The following is a 21,043-nucleotide window of genomic DNA, read 5'->3' as shown; positions in this document are numbered from 1 at the left end:
CCTCGTTCACTGGCCAGGCGCTGCACGTGGTATCTCAGGCGCGCAACACGCTACTGAAACAAAACATGTCGGCGGTGTGGAACTTTTACAAAGTGTGTGAGAAAAATATAACCTTTGCCATCTGCAATGTATGCAAGAACACGATACCTCGTGGGGGGAACAAGTTAAAAAGTTTCAACACAACGAATCTAATAAGGCATTTGAAAACGCGTCACCCAGCCAAGCATAGCGAGTTTCTTAAGTTATCCGCGGCGAATGGAAGGAAAATAAAGCCAGAACCAGCATCCAAAGCAGCACCGAAACACCAGGTAACGTAACACAAACCACTTTAAGAGAGCACCCGCACGTGGCACTGTAGTCAGTAGGCTTGACGTTCACGAGAAAAGTGTCTTTTTAGCGTTTCTAGCATGTAGATGGTACACAATGATGTGTAGGCACCGCGGTAAATTATCTCAAATGTCCTTCTAGAAATATATACAAGTGTACTTGCATGTTGCATTGCTCCTGGGATGAGTTCTTTGTAGGCTGTACTGCTCTGTCGATTGAACGGACTGTAAGCATGTTGGAATAAGACAAACAAGATTGACTTTATTGTGATTCTTGACTCATTCACACAGCACATATAGCCTGTACGCTGCCAACTGGCGGGAGATCCCAATACACTACAAACTGTCAAACGGACATACTGTTGCTTAATACAGTCTAGGTCAGCTGATAGCAAAAGAAAATAACAACGATCGGTATATCGACCGATATGGTCCGGCAATCGGTGGCGAATAAAAATCGGATCTATTTATAACACAATTATTTTCGAAAAACAGAGTCATGTTCTGTTTCAGCATAAACGGACCACAGAGATCGGTTGCCAGACAGAACCAGACAGCACAAACTATGCTGCTGGAGAGGTTAACAACAGGAGAAGCAAAGGTGAGGTTCCAAGGACGAGATCCACACCAGTCAAAAGGACAAGGTCTGAGGTGTCAACTGATGACTCCAGTCACCAGCCAGATGTAACCAACAGCACCATGAACTGTACAAGGTAAATTGTTTAGTTCACAGGAGTGCTGTTCAACACAGTATATGGGTCAGTGACATATATACCAGAAAAAAGTGTTTTTTCAAAAATGTCAAATATCAGGCATAAAAATGGTTGACTTTTGTTCTACTAACTCTCATCTTTATAGAACCATATGTTGTTTTTAGATTTTTAATTGGAATCAGAATTTATGTGACAATTTGTTGTATTAGTGCGTTAAATCGTCATATGGTGTGACATGAAAATAATTGTATATAAACTGAAAATGGATAATACCTTTCTGAAGTTACTCACTTTATCAAAGTCATTTGTCATAACTAAACTGTGATCCATTATAGTTTTGTGAAAATTAATTACATTTGTGTATTATTTTCTAAAACATAGCTTAATGTGAGACCTATGCCGTCGGTCTTTCAACATTTTCTATTTATTGTGACAAACCTTACTATAAAATTATAAAAATATTTGTGACTCTTGCTGATACTATTTTCTATGTATTCCATGAACATTTTCATGTTTTATCATTAATAAAGATATGTTATTTTCACAATTTGGAATGTCACACCAAATGATATAGTGTCACACCATATGATAATGTCGCCATGTGTCAATGCAAACCATGTATTATCCTACTTATTGGTGAGTACTGATCACTCATATGGCAGGAAATATTTAACCACTCTTAAATGCTGGAAGGTAATATTAAAATTTTATTGATTTATTTGATATTTAACAATAAAACAAAAAAAAAGTAATATATGAACATATGTTTGTATCAAATTTCATTTCAATTCAAAACTGGTCTGCAACATGTATTAATATAAGTAAAACAAACTCATTTTTTATATCATATGAACCGTGAACGTACAGGGTAGCTGAGTGGATCCATAAATAAATCCATTCATCTAGACTTCATTGTACATAAACCAGTCAAATTTGGAGAGCGTAGCAAACGGACTGCCTTGCTGAGGTTGTGATATGCCACAAACAACTTCCTGATCTTGATAATAAATGCAGTCTCGCCTATTTGGCCAGACAAAACCATTTTTGTCTCCACCTTGTTTCATGCAGTTCACCTGCAGCCCCTCCATACTTATGTCAACAATTTAACCCACATATGGTTTTCCCTCATTCTTAATTAAGACAATCTGTCCTTCTGTGTATCCTTCATCTGAAATGGTGTCTGAATCCTCAGCTTGGGCCTCTCCAATTGATGCACTTGATTGGGCACATGCATACAGCACCTGAGTAGAAGAGCTTCAAAAGGAGAGATTTATATGTCAGTGACACGATTGTCTGCAGTGATTGCAATAACTAGCTTCTACTCCATCAAATTGGGTTTGTATGTAGGGTTTATACTGACTGGGCTTGGGGCTCTCTAGTGGGCAAGCTGGGTGTTTCTATTAGAGATGTTCCGATACCGATACCAGTATCCGATACTGCCTAAAACGCTGGTATCGGGAAGCACTGGAGTTTATGCACCGATCCGATACCATGTAATAAAGCCCTAAAGAAAAAATACGTTAAAGTAGTTTGTTTATGTTCTTTTTCCGTTATAACTGACTGTCAAACTGCATAATAAAAGAAAGTTCTGTGGCATTCATGTTTCACAAAGAGTTTAACCTGAGCCAGACCGACAACAAAGTTAGAAATCATATCACATCCATACAGGGATAGTAGTATACAGTTCTTAAAATATATGAAACCCTGGTATCGGATCGGTACTCAGCATCGGCCGATATGCATGCTCAGGTATCGGAATCGGGAAGCAAAAAATGGTATCGGACCATCTCTAGTTTCTATGAAGGGGGTCTGCTGTGTCTGTCTGATAAACTAGAAATCTGTATCACCGAATAAAACTAAACTAAACACAATCGATTGTGGATAATTACAGCTTTTATGTGATGATGGACCCAAATAAATGTTTAAAAGGACAAAACATACATTGGACTTTATTGTTATATCTGCAGGAAATTACAATTCATATCATATGGTTTGACAATCAAATCATATGGCGTGACAGGCAGACATGTCACACCATATGATGTTTTCTGCACTTAGCACAACCTTGAGTCTTGTAGCTACACATTAGCATACTAACAACATGCTAGCTATAACAAAGCAGCATAGATTTACATGTAATTATGACAAAATAATAAAATGTCTTTTGCATTTTTATGAAAAATGTGTCACACCAAAAGACATCTGGAAGTGGGACTTTTATCAGAGTGCCAACAAGATCTGATTTTATTGTAAATATAAAAATGATAACTCACCCCAGGTTGTACAATAGCAATACACTGCTAGTACTGTACAACCTTGCTGAAGAAGGTCCTCTCTATCCCAAGGGTGTCAAACGTCACGTCATCCAACGTCACGTCATCCACATATATATATATATATATATAGAGAGAGAGAGAGAGAACATTTGTGTTTGGTAGATTATTTCTCTGTGGTAACAATGCTTTTTGGCAATACATCTTATACCGTTGGAAAGCCTGTTTAGTTCCACCATTTGTAAGGAACATGCATTTGTGGGATGAGCAGCAGCGCTGGGTATGCCATTGACTCTTTTGGTGTTTGGTGGATTGGATGATTGAAGTTTGAAGAAACAAGACATATTGGTAATTGAACAGAATGGGATGCCATCCCACAGCAGTGTGTGACCAGGCTGGTGACCAGCATGAGGAGGAGGTGCCAGGCTGTTGTGGCTGTGTATGGTTCTTCCACACACTACTGAGGCTCCTGTTTGTGAAATGAATAAATTGTTCAATTGCCAATATGTCTTGTTTCTTCAAACTTCAATCATCCAATCCACCAAACACCAAACGAGTCAATGGCAGAATAAGCTGTTTGGCATTGGCAGAGAAGATTTGGCAAATTTTTCATGGGCGCAACCCACATACTCAGCGCTGCTGCTCATCCCACAAAAGCATGTTCCTTTCAAATGGGGCACCATTTGAAAGAGAATTAAACAGGCTTTCCAACGGTATACGATTTATTGCCAAAAAACATTGTTACCAAGGAGAAATAATCTACAAAACACAAATTTCCTTGCTTTTTGTGCTAAGTTTTATATATATATATATATATATATATATATATATATATATATATATATATATATATATATATATATATATATATATATATATATATATATTACACTTCATATTGAGCACTGGTTCCTCCATCTCCCCAAAGAGCTGCAGGTTTGTCCCACAAACAGCCTGCAGTATATAGAGGTGGAGGAAAATGGGTACAAAGTCCAGATGAACAGCACAGGCTGCACCCCCTATCTGCTCACACATGCATCACCTGTGTATGTAATGAAAAGCAGCATCTTTTTGTGGTGTCATGCATGGATGAATATATTATCACCACACAACAAGTAATGTGTGTGTGTGTGTGTGTGTGTGTGTGTGTGTGTGTGTGTGTGTGTATGTGTGTGTGTGTGAGAGAGAGAGAGAGAGACACCGTTGTCTTACAAATATCTCGAGGACCGTTCGTCCAATCTACTTCACACTTTGGCTTGCTGGGTACCCAGTTAACTTAGCATTTGGAATTTGGAGCAGTTTGGAAAGTGTTGAATGACTGCACAATAAAGGTTGAGGGGAAAAAAACAAACGCCGGCATAAGGCTGGCTGGCTTCAATTCTTCTGTGTCTACCCTTCACATTAAGATATCAAACAAAACCAAGACTATCGTATTACCGTATTAAGTTGTAAATTTGTATATTTTGTGAGTAAAATCGGACTCTCCAACATAACCTGTAACATTTCTCTGTCAGGTAATACAGTTGGGTTGCTTTGGGGTCCTTCTGTAAGTTATTTCGGGGTACAATGGTTCTGGAGAAAGCTACAAGTAGCAATACCACAGGCCAAGCAATCAGCCCGTTCCAACCAGGTACATTTTGAACGGGCCCTGCACTAGTATATCTAAAATATAAGAACTGATAATACTTGATTGCTCTTTTCAAGTCGTAATATCAAGTATTGATATACTGTAGCTTTTTAAGGGCTCTTGATGTTACCTTAGTCACCTCCTTGCAGCAGACATTCTCTCCAGGAGTGAGCTTCGTGCAGTGACCACAAGAGCACCTGTTGCAAATAGAAAACAAAAAGTAGAAGAAAAAAAATAAGGAGGCATAATTTTAGTTGAATTTCCCTTGCGGTATTAGTAAATTATGTTGAAAACAAAAAAAATGAGTTAATAAAAGTAATGTCGCCCTACAGTGTCATTTCACATAGCATGCCGGAAGCAAAAGGGGCATGACGTGTAACACAACCGTGTCAGCGTCTAGTTTGTGTGAGCCGATCTGCAATGTTAATCAACCACCCCAACCCAACCCGAGTCTGACCCACAAACCGAGAAGGACAGAGGCGGAGTGAGCGCCACTGTACGTGTGTTAGGGCTGCACAATTAACCGCAATTTTATCGAAATCGCAATATCCAAATGGCCAAATATGTATCAAACCATTCTCCATTAAGTATTGTAGTGCTGCAGAGATGTCCCGGCCTACAAATCGTATCCTACAGACTTACGAAAAAAATCTATGTTTGGTACATATCCTTGCAAAAATCACACTATAATTAATTAATTTAAATATTTTTCAATGAGAACGATACAAAAATGATAATTCCTTCCAATATTGTGAATCATATCGCAGTCAGAATAATCGCAATTAGATATTTTCCTCATATCGTGCAGCCCTAACGTGTCTGTGTTTGAGAGAGAGAGACAGAGAGGTAGGAAGAGAAGTTACTTTTTTTTTTTTTTTAACTTAGGCTACTTGGAATGCTGCTTTTTCTCTTTTTTTGACAAAGCAGCCTGTTACACACATTAAATGAAGAATTTCTATTTGACATTTATATGAATGTATGCATAAAGATTAAGAATAATGATGTTAATCTTTAATATGATTTTGTAGAGCATACAGCAGCTTCTTTCTTACACTGTCAATAGAAATACTTTATTTAATATGTAGTCTATATCCACAATGTTCCACTTCTGGGATTGTGGTGCCGCCGGATGTTCCGCTGGATGTCTTTTATTTTGGCCTGATGTCCGTTACCTTCCACTTTCTTTGTGTTGGCAAATTTAAAATGTTGGTAACATTAGCTATAATAAAAGAGTAAACATGTCTAAGTCATGTATTTTTTTTTATGCACAGCTTTCAACCTTTGGCAGACCTTCAGGCTTCTAGCTCCCTCAGCTCCTCCACTGCAGAACCCACAACATCCACTAGTACGTATGCTTAACAGTCTTTACATGAGAACCCATGAAAATTCAGCAATTTCCTAACACGTTCTTTTTTTTCTTCTCTCTGAGCAGGTGACATAGCTGCAAAAAATAAGAAATGGGAAAAGAAGATTTTGCGATGTGGACGGTGCCGACAGCCTCATCCTCCAAAGGATCCAGAAGGATTGCTGTTGTGGGTTCAATGTGAATGTTGCCACAAATTGTTTCACACAATTTGTGTAAGCTCAGAGATGGACTTGGATGAAGATGAATTTTGGTGTTTTTGGTGCCTTGATGTTTAATTTTGTTGTCTCTCATAGCTCATAATAAATTCAATGGTTCGACTTGATTTTCTGTATACTTACTTGAACGGTAAGCATACAGCATTAACATTTAAACAGCTAAGACTGCTTCAAAAAAAAATTCTTTGTGTGACCTGAATTGTGTTAACATTATCTTATATTAGATATTGCATTACATTGAGTAGTCGGGTGAATATTTCCACCACACTTGCTTTACAAAAAAAAAAAATATATCTATATATATATATATTACAGGGTGTATCAGTTTTAGACAGTTTTACACATTTGTGTGAAATGAATTTTTTGCTAGTTACAGTTTTAAATGAGGGGAACCTTTTACACGAGGTGTTGGTAGGCTATGCACGGAAAAATGAAAATAAGGGCCTTTACATCTGCAATGTATGTTTTGACCGCAGAAAGGCATAATTGTACATCCAGTTGACGCAGTTACTGACAAATAACACATGGGGGCAGTAGAATACAAAAGAAGAAAATGGATTCATGGATAAAAGAGGCATGGCAAATGTATTGCACATGCAGTTCTGTCGTTCGTGACTCCAAAATATTCTTTCAGCACGTTGGAAGAGGAATCTGAAACACATTTGCTTTTTTTTTATTTTTATTTTTTTAAATATCCCCCCCCCCCAAATGTTGCTGCTGGAGGCTTTCTGACTATTTAGCAATTAGCATTGCTAAACGTTTAGCCTACACGTTTATTTTGTTATTCTGTAGGTTAGAGAAGAGTCCCGCACACGGACCATTACGCAAGGAATAATTAATTCTCTCTCTCTCTCTCTCTCTCTCTCTCTCTCTCTCTCTCAGTGCTGACAGGTACTTCAAGGTTGTGGCTTTCTGCAGACCTCAGCTGAGGTGCCGAGAGCCACTCAAGTTGAAGTCATTCGCAGATTTAAACTTTGCAGTTACCAGTGCAACGTGCCAAAACGCGGCTACTATAATCAGTGCTCTGACCGGGGACTCCTACATCAACTCTGCAATTTATCCTCAGCAAGTGTGCAGACTGCATTCAGCAGTGCGCTGCACCGCCTTTGTGTCTCTGTCGCTCTGCAACTCTCGCAAGGTAAGACGTAGTAGGCTATTTATTACTTAGTAATGGACACATTGTGATTAATGAACATTTGTTGGGGAAAGAGATGCAGCCATGCTACAACACATTTAAGATGTAGTTCACTGACTTTCACCTGGCAGGATGCACATTTGTATAATGCACTTGACTTCAACTTCAACATCATTTCAGTTCAAATCAGACAAAGAGAGAAACAAAAGTCTGTAAGGATAAAGACAATAAAACAGTTTTGCACTGACTTCTTGAAATTGTGTTTTTTTGTTAAAGTTTTTGGTGATTCCAAAATCTTTTTACTTCAAGGGCTTTCAAATACATGCACTTTTAGACCACTGGGTCCTGCTTGTCAGTTATGATTCAGCATGAAAAACACAGTAATACTGTAGGCTACAGTGAATCCTCTAAAATGATTATCGAATCAGATAAGAGAGAAATGAGCCTTGAGTATTCCTCTTTGCTGGGGGGTCCACTATTTCATGTTGGACCTTCTCCATAGCTCCTTCAGAAAAATAGATGCTGCTAAGCTGTTTGTAGGTCTACAGTATGTGCAGAAGCCAGGCAGCTCCCCGAAGGAATGCCCTTACCTCAGAGCTGAGTCACGCAAATTATACCTCCCCTTCTCTGTCTCCCATCTCCTATCTTTGAGCTGTTATCACCAGGCCACAATCATTTAATCCCAAATACAAGTTACATTTCTTTAAAAAAAGGGAGTTCTTTTCGAGCATAGATTCTTAAAAAATCAAAACAAATTAATTAAATCCAATGCCTGGAGTGACATTGCAAATAGCTTTACTTAACGCATGTTCCTAAAACAAGTGAATTAACAAGAGTTCACTTCACTAAACCTTTCAATAAAATTATTAAGAAAGATGAAACTGCAAATAAGTTGCAAGAATTTTAGACAAATTAAATTATAGGATTCCATACAAGTGATGACAAGTTGCAGATTTTTCTCTGCATATCCAACATGTTATGTTTTATAGGGCATCAAACAGTGATGCAGAAACATGTTGGCTCACATCTCCTGAAAATATTTTGTAGATCCAAGCAGTTTTTAAACCAGTTTTTAGGATGACATCTTTGGCATCTTTATGATATTGAATCACTGATTCAATTATACTAATTAGGGTCAGACTAGTGATTTAAGTAATATAAGACTATATTCCTTCACGGTCAAAGTACAGGAGATGAACTTTGACTGGAACATGTATAATTTTATGGGGTTAAATTACACTGCCAAAGTATTACCATGTTTCCCTCGGGGCTTGTAAAAGAAATACAAATACTTGTATTTAAATACCAAATAAAGCAAGAAAAATTAGCCTCCAAGAAAACATTTGAATCAGTTTGGCAGCACAGAAAAAAACTTCAAATGAAATACAAACCTCCTGGAGGCACACATCCAAACCAAATGAAAACTGCTGATATTGTGGTGCAGTGTGATAATAGCCCCTCTGCCTGTAGCACAGACACAGTGAAAGTCGTCTAGCATTTCACACAAATAAGATGTTTGCTGCTGTGTGGCTACTTAGCTACAAGCCCAGCCATGCTTGATATGGCAGTGGTTTAGTCTCAGTTCACCAAATGCAGATGGCTGTAAAGTGGCTCTAACTCTTTATTCAACCATCTGAAAAGAGATTGTAAAATAAATGGGTAGATATAAAAAGGGAAGATGGAAGGAGGAACAAACAGAGACAGAAGGCTACATAAAGCGCAAGAGGAAGAACTGTAGAAAAAAACGCAGATGAGGCAAGGAGAGGTGTTAGATGGTGAAGGAAAAGCAGTGAGCAGATGATTGGAGAAGATTGGAAACCATTAAAGAAAAAAGATTAGAAAAAAGAGAACATGCTAGGAAACAAGAGGAAAATGAAGACAAGTTTGGAGGATTAGAAGAAAGGAAAATAAGCAAAGGGGAGACGTTCTTAATCAGTCCTAAGACTGCCTCCTTGTTGTGAAAACAGTAGTTATTCAGTGTCTCACCTGATCCTCACTAAGATATGCTCCTCTGTCAAATTTCAGCTGCTTCTGTAGTTACTGTAACCTACAGGTAAACACATTCAGACAGCTTCAGACATGTTCACAACCACAGCAAGAAAATGATATTCCACTTCTGCCAAATATTTATATCCACACCTCTGAGATAGTTGGGTCATGGAGCATCTCATAATCAGTATACACTGAACAACAAAACTGGGTTTTGTTGGATTGCACATGAGTTAGGTATAATATTGTGCTTTGTTTATGATAAGCTTTGCAACGCTAAGCTTTGTGCCAAGTAGGGGTGTGACGAGACACCCAGCTCACGAGACGAGACACAAGATTCGGTTCACGAGATCGAGACGAGACGAGATTTTAACACTATTTTACAGAAAACTTCAATGAAGAAATAAGACTGGAAAAATAGTCCTTTATTCAAACGAAAGTCACAAAATAAAAACTGAGCACCACATTCTTTAATTTACAGAGACCCAACAATTCCCCCCAAGAGCAAGCATTTGGTGCGACGGTGGCGAGAAAAAAAATCCTTTTAACAGGCAGAAACCTCAGACAGAACCTGACTCTGGCCACTGGTGGCCGGCCATCTGCCGCTGGCAGTTGGGGTACAGCGACACAGATACAGATATGCCATATAATAATATATTGAATATCAATATCTGGAAAATATGAATGCAATGATATTGAGCTCATAACATATTGGCCGGGCCTTGTAGCTACATCAAGCTATTTTTGGTGGAAGCATTCACATGTTAACAACTAGTAACAGTTTGTGCTTTAGTACGTATGGCAAGTATTGAATGAGAATCATGAACTGAAATTTGTTTGATGCACTGACTTTGGTTGTATTCCAGCGGGGGTGAGTTTGCTTGTATTGTTTTGTGTCCTTGTTACTCATATTCGAAAAAAATTTACCTTCCACCTGGATTATTAGCATAGCTGCCTGAGATTGTAACTCAGTGAAAATGTCTTGTCTTCCCTGCATGCTGTGGCGTCCTTCATTTGAAACCTTGTGCTGCCTGGCTCGGGAACAGGAGCTGGAATTGCCTTGGTGGTGATGCTGATGTTATTTTTGAAGCTTAATTCAATTGGTTGGATTGTGTCAGTCTAATGTGATTGGCAAAAACGGATGCCCTTGGACTATAGAAGGCAAGCCAATACAGACATTAGAGAGTGACTGAGTAAATGGAAAATTGTCGTGGCTGGTCTGGACTTTGAGTTTGATATTTGCAATAGTGGCTTTGGTAGTTGGTGAGTTTTTGTCAAATAGCCATGCCTGTTCCTTCAGTAAGTGAGATGCTGGGATAGGTCCATTTACTGTATATTCAATAATACAAATGGCACTGTGACAGTGCTCCAGAGAAATGTGGTCATGGGAAACCGCTGAGGTCAAACCAACAGGGAGAGGAGAGGAGAGGAGAGGAAGCTTGGATTGGACCGGACCGGAAGACTAACCCTCTAGGGACTAGAGTACTGGTTCAGTTTTCTGGATAGTGAACTTGTTCACTGGTTCTACTGGGAATACTTTTCCTCAGAGCTCACGTCTTTTCTACTCATCAGTGCTGACCTCTTGTCTTCTTCCTTGTCCTGTCAGCACTATAGGGAATGCGTACAAGCGTGTCCTTCCATTGTAACCAAAAAAAAATATTCCAGCGCTGTAAAAACGAGATCCCTAGGAGATGGTTAAACCTTTGGCTTTGGCCAGTTGGTGGCATCCCTACTGAGTTGCCTTATGGGGACAACCAGTGTCAGTTTCTTATCCAGAAAAGAATATCTGACCGTCCCAAAGGAAATGCATAGTTTTCCCTTTTTTCCTATATCCTTAAACTGCTTTTCTTCCAAGTCTTCAAATGTATTTGTTTGTCTTGAAAAGGTTCTGTGATTTTTCAGGAGTTTTTTTAACCAGCTTTGTGGGGCCCTTTGGAAGGTTTACGAGAAAAACTGCTCACAATATCAGGGAAAAACCTCAACACTTTAAAATGACACACAGCTGTTCAATAGTCTGTAATAGGCTGTTCAGTTGTTACATGGATCATCTGGCTGAAAGATGCAGTAAAAGGTCCTACTATCTGTGTGCAGTAGACTGGGACAGACAGGGTGTGGCCAACGCAGGTTTAATTGGCATCCTCTTGCTGCACATATTTCTCAATTAACCCTAGTTGTTCAGACTGTAAGACTTGAAGGGACATTTTTATGGTAGTCATATGGAGGACACGGTTCTGAGACCCTTTTCCTCTGTGATCTCCCTTTCTATAAATTAGTGGAAGTGAAACCAGGCAATTTGGCAGCAGTTAGAGGTGACTAAAATGTTAATTTCTAGTAAACTTCAGAGAGCGCTCACATTTACTGGTTTGTGAGGTTTTATACCAAGGGGTAAAAGAGGCAGAAAGGGCTGATGTCGATTTATCCATGATTTCCCTGAATGAAGCTCAGTAGCTGCTATCTGTAGGAGACAGTTGGATTTTGTTTCTACTTCAGAAAAGGGTTTTGTTAAACCTTTCAAATTGTCAGTTCCGCCTTGAAACATTACAGTTAAGAGAGCATTTCCACCAAGAAAAAGTGAGCATTTGTTAATTACACTTTTTGTGTGTGTTTATTTAACAGGGACCATACAGATGAGAAAGAAAAGAAAGAACGCTTTATTTGTCAATCCACAAGGTCCATGTAATTGGCAGTTGAAATGTATTTTACGCAAACCCCTCTTTATACACACAGCCCACAGCTCACACATGCAATTCAGGAGATAGTGCAGGGTTGACAATGGCATGGAGCCCTTGGAGCAGTTTAGGGGTTTGGTGCCCTGCTCAAGGGCACCCTGGCAGTGCCAAGGAGGCAAACTGACACCTCTCCAGCTGCCAGTTCACTCTCAATACTTGGTACGGGGACTTGAACCGTACATTGTTACAATGCAATGCAATGCAACAGATGTAATGTATGTAGGCAGGGTATCTAGCTGGAACTAATTTCTGTTATTTATCTAATGCAGCTTAGTTTTTAGTCTGCATCAACTATATTATTATTATTATTATTATTATTATTATTATTATTATTTATGTTGCTTTTACTTATTTTTTACTATTTATCACTGTAAGTTTTTTTGCAACAGTAGTTTGTTTTATTGCATGTTACAAAAGCGCTTCATCAAAATGACATCTAGTGTTTTTTAAGAAGATGATTTAAGTTGATGGATGAACTGGGCAGTAAGAGATGACATCAGCATAATGTGTATCTGGCATATCATAATGAAAGAGCCAATACACTAATGCCAGTGACTCTTCATGCATGCATCTGTACAAGTGTATGCATACATGTGTGTGTGAACTAGTGTGCTGAACACACTAACTATGAGTAACAATGCTTTTACTATGAGGTGACACACAAACAAACAAACACTGTTTCTGGGAAGAACATTTAAAAAAGGTTATAGAGCATGTATTAACCCATATCAAATGAATGTAGCAATATTGGATATTTTTTTTACAGCAATATTGGATTGGTATGTGATTATTGCACAAATGTTACGAATTACCATGATTTGCCAAGTGCTTAATTTTGCTCAATTTGACATTTCTGTCTGGTTATTAGTTTCTAAATTGATTGTATTGTATAACCAGAAAATGAAATTTATGTGATATAAAATTACACATACCATGACACAGGATGTTCCATATCGGCCACTTCTATTGTACATATCAGTTATGTACAAAATGACATCTGTCATTGCCTTCTAATGTCGTTTATTGTTCAGCTCTACTGTAGATCACCTTTTGAAAAGCTCCTTTTCAGTAAATCTTTGGTTTTAAGTTTGATCAATCATCTACTGTAGGCTATGAGCTGTCAGAAAAAGGGAATTCAGCTGGGAATCATAGTAAATCATTTGTTTAACATACTAACATTGGCATCATGTAAGAGTCCAGATATGAATGAAGAAAGAATCTTCTTTCTGATGCCTGGTACTGTCTACCGTGTGTACTGTGTATAAGCTCATTGCTTCTCCATTAGGTTAAACTGGAAATGGTGCTTGACACTGACAGGAGTCCATATACTGTATGAACGACTCCTCTTCTCTAATCTACATGATGACACGCTCATAGATTAGATTGATATGATTGAAAAAACGGGGCGTGTGTGTGTGTGCCTTGAGATGAATCCTGGGGTCTGACAACCTTTGGTGGCAGTCAGTGACATCATGTACGTCTCTGTGACATAACTTAATGTGATTGGGTGGGGTAGGGGGGTTCACTGCACATGCTCAGTTACCGCCTCTTTGCCTGACAAGGTTGTTGTTGTTCTGTCTTCACCAGTGACATGTCACCACACACAGATACAAACACACATGCATAAAACATAATGACAGTTCAACCCCCTACATGTGCTCTGCCACTCACATAATACACAGAGGACACACTGACAACACACAAACAATGACGCTACCTGACGACAACACACAGTTACACAAATAGAGCAGAGAAAAGTCATTATTGTTTTCATCAATAGAAATTTGTTTCCTATTGATCCAGAACAAGATTATTTAGATATATTTCACATCTTTTTCATTCGTGAGGGTGGAAAATGATCACACTGTCAGCATTTCAGAAGAATATCAACAAAAATATGTAATGCTAATTTTACTAAATCAGTTGATAAGGTGGTCGTCACTTTTTTGTGTTTCTGTCTTTCAAACAGAAGTGGTTTTGGTTTTACTGCATTGCTATTGCATGAAATGGCCTGAAACAGTTGGGATCAGTGTGGCGTGTATTAGTTAACTTGAGATCTGATCTGCTGTATGGTTTATAATGTGATAGCTATCCCTTTAATATCTATTTTTGTATAAGGCAATCATGGGCAATGTTTAAAACCAGTAAGTAGACCTGATTTTGATATTATTGTAGCATCAGTGTAACGGTATTTAATTTGCTGGATTAGACAAAAACATACTCATCTGTTTTTTCTGCCATTAACAGTTTCTAAATTGATTTTCCAGAAAATATATTATATCACAATAGATATATGTCCTGATAAAATAAATGACACATGCACTTTGCCTAGTTTATTTCAGAGAGAAACATACTATTGGCAGATTCCCAATATTAAAGAACGCGGGAACAGGGCCAAAAAACTTCGGGACATCTTCAGTAATCACTAATGGCCACTTGATTTTATGTTCCGTTCTGTTCTGTCCTATACTAATTTCTGTCTGCAGCAGATATGGCTCGGTTACGTTGTAACCTTGGTTCTCTGAGTGGAGATACTATCTCTCCAGCTGTAGGCCGCTCGGAGACGGTTCCGATCAAACTATTAGTGATTCCACACCAGCACAGGTGCTTTATAGGAAATAGCATAGGGCGTGGCCGGGCAAGCCGGTGTGTCTTAAAGAAGTATCCATGTACCTGACATCAGGGGGAAGATCCCCGTACGTATGGAATATGTAACGGTGGAGAGACAGTCTCAATATGATAGAGAAACAGTACTGTTGACATTTTGCCAACTTAAGACACTCCCTAAAAGGGAGCCAGTTTTAACTCAGCAGATTTTCTTACCAAGATTTATCTTGACATATAGCACTGTCATCATTAATATTTTATCACCTTGTGTTTACGTATGTTGCTGTAGAGACAGCCCAGTGCTTCTTGGTAAAAATGATTTGTGGTAGTAATCAGCAGGGTGTTAGGGTGATATCAGCTCTTATTCCAGTTTCCGGATAGTTGCTGCACATAACTTTTAATGTTTTGTGGCTCTATCTTGAGTGGCGGCAGATCAGACAGAGTTTTATTCTCAGGCTCAGTATCAGCCTTCTCTCTAGACTGAGACATCATCACCCAGGGGTGTTTACAGCATTGGAGTATCTGTAGTTTTGCTGTGAAAAATAAACGGTCTGCTAGCACGTCTTGTGAATTTTTTGTTTTCAAAAGGAAAAGGAAACAATTTAATTAACAATCATTTAATCGTCTTTTTACAGATACGTTCTGCAGTCTGGTACTGTAGGAGAGCAGTGCAGTTTGTGAACAACCTTGAAAAGTATCAAATGATATAATGTACTGACTGAAATGGCTAGATATTTTCAGTGAAACCTCCCACATCTTGTAAGTGCTTGTAGTTCACAGGCCCTTCTCCCAGACCCCCCTAAGAGGATGTGAATGTGTATCATTCATGTCTTGTAGTACTTTTCCAAAAGCCAACTAGTAGTAAACTGGCAGATTCCAGAGCCATGACTAGTGATAGGTCACTGAGCAGAGAGGACATGAGTCATCTAAGTTTGTGTGGCTCTCATTTTTTTTAATTAAATTACATACAGTAATTGCACAAAACATTGAATCTACCATTGTGTGAGATTAAATAATGAAGGTTTCACAATTTGTAGCTTTGGCATCAATTTCTAATTACTTGTTTGGATTTTTTTGTTCCACCAGTCATCTAAATTAAATGTATCTTCTATTCCTTCTCTGTGTTTCAGGTTCCATCTGAAAGTGTGTGAGTGGCAGAGTGTGTGTGCATCCGCGTACATGCCTGTGTGTGTGTATATGTGTCACAATGAAGCACCAGTCTATCTCCCGATGGCTGAGCCAGCTGGGACTGCCACAATACTGCCCAGCGTTGGAGCAGGAATATGATGGTGTCGAGGTAATACAAACACGCAGAAACCAACAAACCTACCAACATATCCATAAGTAGTTATTTATTATTACTATTTAGTAAATAACTGAAAACAGGCTTGCCTGTTCTTGAGAAAACTCTTGAGGCAGCATTAGACCAACGTACCTACAAGGTTCAAGATTCAAGATTAACTTTATTGTCCCACATCTTGGGAAATTTGTCTTGGGCACTTAACCAATGCTGCAGCCATACAGACACTGTACAATACCGTACAATAGACCGTACTATGGTCCTGATGGTGTATAAATAGGAGCAAATCCCCAAACTTTCTGAAAACGTCTGGATCAGCAAAGTAAAGTAGTCCCTACCAGAGTCAGAGTTGTTTACAATGAGAGTTTATTATGTGCTTAATTACTAATTATAAGTGCAGTCAAAAGCACAATCCCTCCTCTCCACCGCCTTTCTCTATAAAGACTTGTGTCAGTTGTAATGGAATTTCTTTTGTGGTGCTTAAAGCATTGCTGTGAATAATTTTCATCTGAATTACTTTCTACCAAAGAAATGGCTCCTGTTGAGATTCAGCACCTAAAAGCTGACACTACCTGAATGGCCAGACTTCATTAGGAGCAAATGAAAAACAATGTTTTTGTCATTTGGATGAACTGACTCTTTAACATGTCTGTTTAAAAAGAGGATTTCAGTAAATGTTTAGATGAAACTGTGTTGTATAAGAAAACCTTTCTATTCCGGCAAAACCAAATGTTCTTATTAAAAGTGTTTCCTCACAGGCACATTAGACTCAATGGACAGTGATGTGGGGGCTGTTTTAACATCCAACCATGAGCCAACTTCAATCTGAACGTTACACAGCCATTGGCTTGGAGATGAGATTGATTAGCCAATAAGACATGAATTATTCCATTACCTTCTGCTAATGTTTACCCAGAATGCATTGGTGTAATTGGTGAAGGCATAATGGGGAAAGCTTATGAAGAAGAAGAAGAAGAAGGAGGTGAAAGGGGGAAGGAGAGAGATACAGAGCAAACAAAGAGAAACAAGGACAAGAAAATGTTGTTCTAGTCTCGTTTAATAGAGTTTAGGTTGATTTTCTGTGTGAAATGTTCTCTCAAACGTTAATGACTTTGTGAGCTTAAATCTACAAAAGCAATCAGTACATTTTGCTGTGCACTGAAAGGAATTCCTTTAGTTTAAAGGAAAGTCTCTATAAGTTGTCTAAAATATATGACTGGAGCTATTGGTACTTCTCTATCTGCCGTCTCTGTACAGAGAAATTGCAGTTTTAGGGAGCATATTGAGTTCGGCTCAGCGTTGCTAACCTTTCTCTAAATATTATAACAACAATATCCAGATCAGTGCCTCCTAGCCATCCAGGCTGCTCGTTAACACAACATACCGGTTAAACCAACTCAGCCAACCTCATCAACACTACTAACAGCTACATGCACAGAAAGTGTCCAAAGGGAGAATCTTAGTTTTCTTTCACTATAGTGTACATCATTTGTGTTTATACTTATTATTATATACAGCAATGATTAAAATAAGTGCTCATTTCCAAAACAGCAATATTGTTTGCAAACATGAAGTGAATGTGACAAAAAAGTCAGTTTTTTATTTTATTATTATTTATTTATATTATTTTGTTTTGTCAATGATAGTGTGAAAAGAGAAAATCATATTAAATCAGGACGTAAAACCATAACAATGAGTTAAAGGAGTCTAAAAAAGCTCTGTAAAGCTACAGATACAAGTTTACAAACTTTCAGAAATGTCTTTATTGCCCAGCGCTGTCTGTACCACACTGCTCGGTCTTCTCATTCACAAGCTACCTTCATCGTTGAAACAACAGTCATGAGAGCAAAACCAACATTCACAACTGCTATATCAACTCTCCACAGGACTGGTATGAGAGTTCATATTGATGTTCAGCTCTGCATGATCTGGAAAAGAAAGAAAAAAGAAAACATGTCAACTTGCTGTTGGACACAGAGTGAGACACGACAGAGGGAGGGGGAGATAGATTCTGAGATAGATTAGGCTTGTGATATGCCAGCACGTCTCACGCATACATGCACGCACGCACACACACACACACACACACACACACACACACACACACACACACACACACAAAAACACAAGCTGTTATCATCAACAGAACTAATGTAGTGTCTTCTTCTTTAACCTAATAACTTGTCATTACTGAGCTGTTGAGGCACGTTGACCGCAATGACCTGTGTGTGTGTGTGTGTGTGTGTGTGTGTGTGTGTGTGTGTGTGTGTGTATAACTTCTAACTAGCTTTATGTGACTAAGGGTGACTTTAATTTGATTGTGCACTATTTCTGTCTGAGTTTGTGTGTGTGTGTGTGTGTGTGTGTGTGTGTGTGTGTGTGTGTGTGTGTGTGTATATATATTCATGGGTTTGCCCACTACATGTGTGTAGTCTAAATAGCTTGTGTTAGTGATGAAGAGAATGGTCGTATTGTTGAGAAACCAAAACAACAAGGCCTTGGTTTGAGCTGGGAGTGTCCTGTGATGATACAGTGTGTGCCATTTATGTGTGTGTGTGTGTGTGTGTGTGTGTGTAGCTGTCCATTACTGTACAAGGTTGAGTTCTGGTTCAAAGACTTGGCTCTCCTTCACTGGGCTATTTCAGGGGTCGTTTACCTTAATACCATAGTGATAGTTGAAGTGAGGCAGAGTCTGTTTTTTTTGTGTGTTTAAGACAATGTTGTAATGACAGGAACAGGATGAGGGGAGGAGATGGCACACTTTTCGAAGATAGGAGGTCGCCAGTTGTCTCAGCAATTTTTCTCTTGCTCTGCTGGAGCCACTAACCTGTCTAGACAATCTGTGTGTTTCTTTTTTCTTTTTTTTTACCAAGCACAACAGTAACCAATTGTTTGTACTTATGTTCTGAATGCTATTCCTTAGTATCCGGAGACCTCAACAATCTTTTTCATATTAGCTGTGTTAAAGGTTCAACATCACTACTTGTTTGTTATTGGCAGGCAAGTGTCCTTTAAGTGGTATATTAAGCCACTTCACACATAGCCGTAGTAAACAGTTTAACCTCTAACACCTGAGCAACGCAATTTCAGTCAAAAATTATACTCTTCTTCTCAGTGCCATAAATCACAGAGAAGTCACACACATACTGCCACAATCAGCTCATTCTACCCTTGTTGATGCCAAATAAAGGATGTAAAAACAGATTGATTAGACTGTTGATTTTGGTGTACTCTGGGTCTACGGACATATTTTATTTGGCTCATTTATCTGGCATGTTTATAACATGAAAGGCAATCTATATTCAGTCGGCATGGTGTTTTTAATCCTGAGATACAGTTCTCCAACTGTGACCACAGAACATAAAAAGCTATAAAATCTTCACTTTATTTCTCTAATTCAATCAATAAACCTTGCTTAAATCTGTATCGTGCAGCTTTTGAATGCTAGAAGGACAAATGAATGTCTTTAGGTTTTAGCGCTGGTTTTGATCACCAACTCCTGAGAAAAAATATCTCTTTGGTTTGCAAGATATATTATTTTGTTCACGAGCAATGTTTGCCATATTTTACTGTTACCAGCGACACAGGCAGAACCAAAAACATTGAGCAGAACGTGTCTGAAAGCTGCACACTGGGGTGCTGATGATAGATCAAATAGATTGATACTTTAACATGACAGTCAGTGTTAATATCTGAACTATCCCATAACTTCAGAGGCTATTATCTAGAACCATCACTTTACTTTATGTTTCTGTTTTTTATGTTTTCCAGGACCTGCTCCACCTCTCAGAGTATGACCTCTTGGAGCTCGGAGTCCACAATCACCTCCACCGCCTGCACCTTCTCACTTCTCTACGCCTCCTCCAGGAGCGAGAGAGGAGGAGAGGTACTCGCATACAGACAGTTTCTCTCACACACACATACACACACAAACACACACACACACAAACACACAGACATAGAGTTGACTAAACATTATCGTTCCTTATCTGTTCCATCAAGTTGTTGATGGCTGGCTCCATGTTTGTGTCTCCATCTTTGTGTCTTTCTCCCTGTGTACCTAGAGAGTAGACAAAAAGACAGAGACGGATAGCATAGTGTCATGTAAAGACATGGTTATGCCTGGGGGGTCCGGTGGTGGGAAGGGGGTTGTCTGGGGGAGAACAACACTTTGTTGCGTACACACACACACACACACACACACACACACACACACACACACACACAAATGTGAACCCTTCCAAAGCTATCAGTAAATAAGGAGAAGAGTGCTGAGGCCTGCAGTCCTGCTGAGTTTAATCACTTCTAGAAGTGTGTGAATGTGTAGATGTGTGCGTGTGTGTGTGTGTGTCTGTGTGTGACTGCCTGCTTTGTTTTCCCAGTTTCCCATGCATTATACTGTGAAATCTAACTGTTGTCTTGGTGACTGAGGTGTGCATAAGTCTAGTTTATACCAAGTGAATAAATTATTTCAGTGAATCTTCTGAAGCTCATACTGTATAATGTAACATTTGACTTGTTGACCTCTGCAACTGTTTTTACCTCACATTAAAGGCATAAATAAACTAGGAACAATATATATAATATATACTTTTGCACAGGCAAAATAATCATTTTGCAACCAAAACAATGCATCACATTTGCTTCAGTCCGCAATGTGGACAAGTTCTCTTGGCTAACTAGAAATGTTGAAGTTGTTAAAGGAAGCAGGGACTATAAAGACAGAATCTGCTCCTATCTCATAGTAAACTCGGCAGTTTGAG

The 21,043-nt window shown here is 38.8% G+C and overlaps 1 long non-coding RNA gene across 1 annotated transcript; it reads left to right on the top strand.

Annotated features, from left to right (window-relative positions):
- Positions 1-13: 13 nt before the first annotated feature.
- On the top strand, positions 14-20,160 carry LOC144523095 (uncharacterized). The gene is made up of 6 exons (XR_013502477.1): positions 14-308; positions 840-1,039; positions 6,211-6,284; positions 6,372-7,658; positions 16,111-16,277; positions 20,052-20,160. It is a non-coding gene; the product is annotated as an uncharacterized LOC144523095 (long non-coding RNA).
- The last annotated feature ends 883 nt before the right edge of the window (positions 20,161-21,043 follow it).

This window comes from Sander vitreus, chromosome 9, assembly GCF_031162955.1.
Source record: "Sander vitreus isolate 19-12246 chromosome 9, sanVit1, whole genome shotgun sequence".
NCBI classification, from domain to species: Eukaryota; Metazoa; Chordata; class Actinopteri; order Perciformes; family Percidae; genus Sander; species Sander vitreus.
Note: the sequence above shows the minus strand (reverse complement) of the source record. Positions and strands in the feature narration are given on the sequence as shown.